Here is a 6,322-nt window from a genome sequence, read left to right as displayed (position 1 = left end):
GAGAAGAGTAAATTTAAATCCTGTCAGAGTAGAAAAGACTCTGCTTTAATTTGCCAAAAATTTTCCTTTATAAGGTGTATGGTATATTCATATTTGTTATTGTACTTTGTTTCATAAGGAATGCAAAGCATCTTTCAAACATATGTATAGCAAAATGAAATAAATACAAATAAGAAATAAAAAGAGACAAAAGGAAATATCTGTAAAAAAGTAAAATATTATACCTGGGACTGCCTTGGTTGTAGTGTTGAAAACCCCTCAGTCCCAAGCAAACTGAGATTGTTGGTCATCTTAATAATACCAGCAAACCATCATTTAGTTCTTTCAATATACTGAGCATGGTTCTACTGTCCTGTTTTATTCTCACAACAACACTTTGAGATAAGTTACTATTTTCATGGCCAAGAGAAAAAAGCAAGACACAGAAGTAAACAATGTCACACATCTGTTAAGTGGTGATCCTGGGATTCAAACCCAGGATCCCCAGCTACAGAATTGAGATCTTTTACCATAAACCATAAAAGTACAGGTGAGGACCTATATAAGTGCTATAAATTTGGTTCTAAATTTCCTAGTAGTCAAAGTGAAGAGGAAAATACGATCAGTTACAAAATTCAAATTGGCCACCTAATAAACAGTTTTCCAAAGCATTTGCCTAATCCTAAAACCTTTTACACAATAAATATTTACCAAATGCCTTCTACGGGCAGGTGACTTTCTAGGTGCTGAGAATACATTCGTGGACAAAACAAATGGAATCTCTGAGCATGTGGGTCTGAGATGCCAGGGAGATATTAATCAGAAAGAGATCAGTAGAGAAAGAAGAAAACAGGATAGGGAGGATGAGAGCTTCTGGGGAGTGAAGGGGCTACAATTTCAAATATGGTGGTAAGAGTAACTCTCAATGAAGAGCTTATGTTTGAGGAAAGTCTTGAAGGTGAAAGAGAGAGCCTTGTGACTATCTGGGGGATGAGCGTTTTGGGTAAAGGGAATAGCAGGGACAGGGCTCCTCAGTTGGAAGAAGCCTACTGAGTCAGAAGCATATTGAACAGAAAAAGACAAGTGAAGAAGAATAAGATATAAGATCATAGAAGACAATGAAATATTCAGGTCTCTGTTGCTATTGTACAGACTTTGGCATTCACTCGTAAAGAAATGGGAGCTTGACAGAAAGTAAAAGTGCTTCTGATAACATTCTTCCATATTGACCAAAGGCACCACTTCAAACTGATGTTAATAGAAGTATTTTAGCAGCTCCAGTGTGCTGCAGTTCAGGAATCTGGCTTCCAGACACCCTGGTTTAACCCCAGGAATAGTGCTTATATATCTGGGAAGGAATCTGCTCTCTACAGTCAGGTCATCCTCCAGTGATTTTTCTTTTTTTCCTGATACGTCTTTAAAGGATGGACCATAGCTGTTTAGCTTACTTAGCAAATACCGGGAATGTAGTTGGTATGCGTGTTGCAAATTTGGAATTGAGCCATTTCAGCTAATCTGGGTGGTTTTTTAAAAGGACATGATATGATTTTTAGTCCAAGTAGTTTGCCATCTGGAGGAAGAGATAAGGCGGGTTCATGTATTTAGAACAGTACAAGGCAGCATGGGATACTAACAAAAGTAGCTGTTTCTTTGAGTAACAAAGCTAAATTCTTGCTCTTTCCTGCCCACGACCTTCTACATTTTAGTAGTTGGTAACTGCATCTTTCCAGTTACTCAGGCTGGCTGACTTGACTCTCTCACATTTCATATCTAATTTCTCAGGGAATGCAGGTAGTTTTGTCCTTAAAGTCCATCCCAAATCCAGCCACTTCTTACCACCCTCCATGGCTAACCCTCTTACCTTTCTGCTCTAAACCCCAAACCCCAGATGAAGCCTCCATCATCTCTCACCTGAGGTACAGCAGTAGCAATGAGTCACCCTGACTTTATTTTTCTTCCCTACAGTCTAGTCTCAACAGAGAATTAGAGCGATTTCTTTAAAATGTGAGATCATGCCATTCCTTGACTCAAAATCTTGTAGCGGTTCTTCATATTACTCAGGATAAAAACTGAAGCCCTGAGAATGGCCTTCAAGGCCCCAAGTGATCAGACCCTCTTATTGCTCTTACATCAATTCCTACCACTCCCCCCTGGTTCCTTCAGATCACATTGGCCCCTTGCCTTTGAGTCTTAGTTTGAGCTTGGTATTTTTTTCCTCCAGACTATATTTCCAGCTCACTCCATCACCTCCTTTGAGTCTTTGCCCCAATTCTATTGTGATATGACTTATATTCCTATTCAACAATGCAACTTTTCCTACTTCCATCTCACCCTCCCATTTACCCGGCCCTGCCTAACTTCCTTTTGTATCATGTAATTTATCATTGTCTAATACACTCTAACATTTACCCATTGGGTCTATTCATGGTTAATTGGCTGTCTCCTTCACCTTGTGTAAGACAGACTATATGGTCTGTCTTGTTGAATGCCTAGAACATTGACTGGTACATAGTAGGTTCAGTAAATATTTGTTGAATAAAACAATGAGCTCGGATCACGTGGCAGGTACTGTCACACAAACCATCAACCATTTTACGTGGATTATTGAATTAAGTCTCCATGAAACAATCATGTAGGAAGTATTATTATGGTCCTCATTTTATTGATAAGAAAAGAGAAGCATAGAGAAGTTAACTAGTCCAATATTAAACAGCTAATACATGGCAGATCTGGGATTTCAACAGTGAAATAGGATGAGAGACTTACTGACAAGAGCTTCTTTGCTCCCTACACTGGCACAATTTCAAAGGACTTCAGTTTCTAGGGACCTTGCCAGTAGGATCCTCAGCCTTTTTAGGACAGTTAAAAGTGAGGAAATTTTGTTGGATAATTAGCTTGAACCTGCTGGGGTATAAACTCCAGAACTGCGATTTGCTGCTTGTATTTAACATTCATTCCTCAAGGAATGGTTAATAGTCTCATTATGCTTTGTTTCAATTAATAATGGAAGGAAAGCAGGAAATGGGAGCTGGATTTAAGAGCATTCTTACCCTTTGGTTTGACAAGGCATGTTTTTAATACCTCCCATTCCAGGCCAGGTAATCAAATATAACCTTAAAGCAAGATGCTAACATGAGATTCTGCATTGCTTCACCTGCACTATAGTCAACATCTCTGCCATATGTCATTAAAAAAGGGGCATTTGATTATGCAGTTTCCCCATAATAAGGTGACCTGAAAGCTGTCAAGATGTGGGTTTGTTGTAAAGGTGTCCAGGATTCTTTTTCAATCTAAGGAATATTAAACTTCCTCTACAACTGAGGAAATATGCATTGCTTCTGCTGAGGCAGGCCTTTGATTTCATGTGGAAATAATTAAAAAAAAAAAAAACCTGGTGAGTGCATCCTATTTCTGTTAAGTACTTTTATGAATCAACATGTAGTCAGTCAGCTAAGAGTCAGAAATCTGGTGCAGCTGAAATTCTCAAACTGAATAATGCCTGGTATAGGGTCATTTACTGGAAATAAAAGGTTTATTTTCGTTTCTGAGTTTTACACCCTTCAATATACTTCCTCAGAATTATTCTTGTTTGGAAACCACAAAGAACACTAGAGAGGAAGTGGAATTACTCATAAGGAGCAGATATCTTGTCATTCCCCCCACCCTCAACTTCAGCTAATGGAAATAGCCAAGCAAGTAAATCAGTTTTCTATCAGTGATTATTAAAAGAAATTGTTCACGTCTTCTTTCACCAAATAACAATTAGAAAGATAGAAAAATAGCTAAATTTGGAGAGGCACCAAGTTATTGGCCTGCCCAGCATACGCTTGTGTCTCAGCTTATTCTTGAGTGACTCCGGGAAAATAATCACTATCTCTAATAATAATAACCACGCACACTTGTTTAAATAACTGCTTTGTGTTAATACTGTTCAACCTGGTCAACACATATGATTTTATTTAACCCTACAACCACTGTATAAAGTGGATACATCTGTCATCTGTTTGCACAATGATGCTGCCTGACAAGCTACCATCTTGGTGCATTCAGCAGTAAGTGTACATTGTCTGCATATCTGGGGTTAGCTAGATAGGAGGGGAGGTATGTGGTGGTGGCTAGATGGCTCTGTTGATGGTGACTGGCTTGCTCACCTTTAGGAGTCAGCTGATCAAGGCAGACCTCAGCTGGGATTCCCAGAGAAAGTGAGCTTTACTCCAATATGTGTCTCTTCTTCCAGCAGACTGGTATATTTGCCAAGTGATGGCAGAGGGGCAGAAAGAAACACACAGGCCTCTTGAGGTTAGAAGTGGCTCGTGGTCACTTCCATTATATTAGTCAAAGAAAGTCAAAAGGCTGAGCCCAGAATCAGAGTGGGTTACATGGAGAAGGGTGTGATTATAAGAGAGGTAAAGAATTGAGCCCATCAAAGCAATATATTGCAGCAGAGGGACTATTGTCGTTTTATTCATTTTGTAATTGAGGATATGGAAACACAGAGATGGTAAGTTACAATGTCTAATGTCACCTAGCCATTTAGCAGTAGAACAAAGAAATAAATTAGCTATGTGACTCCAGGACCCATGGCTGTTAATCACTGTGCATCCTGCTTTACTCTTACTCCAACACTTTGCAGTCTGGATTCTGCTCTGATCAAGCTAGGAAACATGTTCTTCTCTGGTTAATTAATGTTCTCTATGGACAGATCCAATAGCCCTCATTAACTGTCAGCCTCTCTATCCATCCTGTAACGCTGTTGCAGGAAGCATCCTTGAAGCTCTTTCTTCTTTGATTCTGCAAGGCCTGTGCTGTTCTGTTTCCCTTCTGCCCTTCCTCTGCTCAGCTCTCTGCACTCACTACACATTATACTCACTTCTTTTCCTTGGCATCTCCCTTTCCAAGCACACCCACTCTCATAGTTTTCATTACCACTTCTCTGCAGACGACTCTTATTCAACTCACATCTCTGGCTCTAAGAAAGCTGACTATGATTTCCAGAAACCTTACTCAGTGGAGAATCTGCTAAGAGCCCAGGAGAATAAGAGGCTCTTTTCACTAGCATCTTATCATTTCATGTCACCTAGCAACTATTCCAGTGCTTGAAATTCCATTATAAGAAACTTCCTATTAGAAAAATAATACCACTGGAAAGTATATTATATCTGAAGACTCTTCTTTGCGTAGCATCTATAATTACATGAAATTGTCACTAGTTGACTTTTTTCTACAAAAGATGTAATTTCATAGGGTTCAACTTAATAATATCTGTTACCTTGTGCTGTAATTATTTATGTACTTGTGTTTCCTCTTGAGGCTTAAACCTGTGATTCAGGAGATCATGCTTTCTTCTGCTTTATATCAATTTGCATCCTATAGGATCCTGCATATGCATTGGACCAATTAGGTATTCAATATCTGTTTGGCAAATGAAAAAAAAAAATAAACTATTTGAAACCAAAGCCCCGGAGGTAGGAGACAGAGTGCTAGGAAGGAGACAGGAAGGCATATGGGCACCAGAACAAAAGTGGAATCAAAATCAATGTCCTTAACTTGAAAATTCCTGCCTTGTGTCTGTGCAAGCAACCCACATTCTTTAATTAACACTTAAAAGTTCTTCAAAGTGGTAAATGCAGTGTATTCTCATTAGAAAATAATATAGGAGTTCCCATCGTGGAGCAACAGAAACGATCCCAACTAGGAGCCTTGAGGTTGTGGGTTCAATCCCCACCTCGCACAGTGGGTTAAGGATCTGGTGTTGCCATGAGCTGTGGTGTAGGTCGCAGACGCGGCTCAGATCAGGCGTTGCTGTGGCTGTGCTGTAGGCTGGTGGCAACAGCTCTGATTAGACCCCTAGCCTGGGAACCTCCATATGCCACAGGTGTGGCCCTGAAAAGACAAGAGACCAAAAAAAAAAAAAAAAAATCCAAATCAATCGATATCACCCACAATCTCACCACTTTTTAATAAAAGCCATTAACTCCAGTATTGGTGAATTTCTCCCCTTTCTAAAAGCACTCTGAGGGCCCTTTGATAATGACCCACTGAGCCATCAAGAAAGGGCAGAGTGAAAACACCCTTTTGGGTGAAGCAGCAGAATGTTGTGTTGTTTTCCCTCAATCGGTGGTGTGACAAGGTGGAAGAAAAAATGAGAAAAAAAAAAAAGAATCTGACTGCAGTGGCTCAGGTCCACTGACCAGCCCTGACCAGCCCTGACCCAGCCCCAGTGGGTTAAGGATCCAGCATTGTCACAGCTGCGGCTTAGACCGCAGCTGTGACTCAGATTCAATCCTTGGCCTAGGAACTCCATATGCCGGGTTGGGGCAGCCATTAAAAATAAATAAATATA

The 6,322-nt window shown here is 40.0% G+C and overlaps 1 non-coding gene across 1 annotated transcript; it reads left to right on the top strand.

Annotated features, from left to right (window-relative positions):
* Positions 1-5,974: 5,974 nt before the first annotated feature.
* On the top strand, positions 5,975-6,110 carry LOC146404721 (small nucleolar RNA SNORA21). The gene has a single exon (XR_014842646.1). It is a non-coding gene; the product is annotated as a small nucleolar RNA SNORA21 (small nucleolar RNA).
* Positions 6,111-6,322: the final 212 nt, after the last annotated feature.

The sequence above is a fragment of the Sus scrofa genome, chromosome 3 (assembly GCF_054392235.1).
Source record: "Sus scrofa isolate SSC_HxYL_T2T_F1_AM1 chromosome 3, Sscrofa_HxYL_maternal_Yorkshire_Landrace_v2.0, whole genome shotgun sequence".
In the NCBI taxonomy this organism is placed as follows: domain Eukaryota; kingdom Metazoa; phylum Chordata; class Mammalia; order Artiodactyla; family Suidae; genus Sus; species Sus scrofa.
Note: the sequence above shows the minus strand (reverse complement) of the source record. Positions and strands in the feature narration are given on the sequence as shown.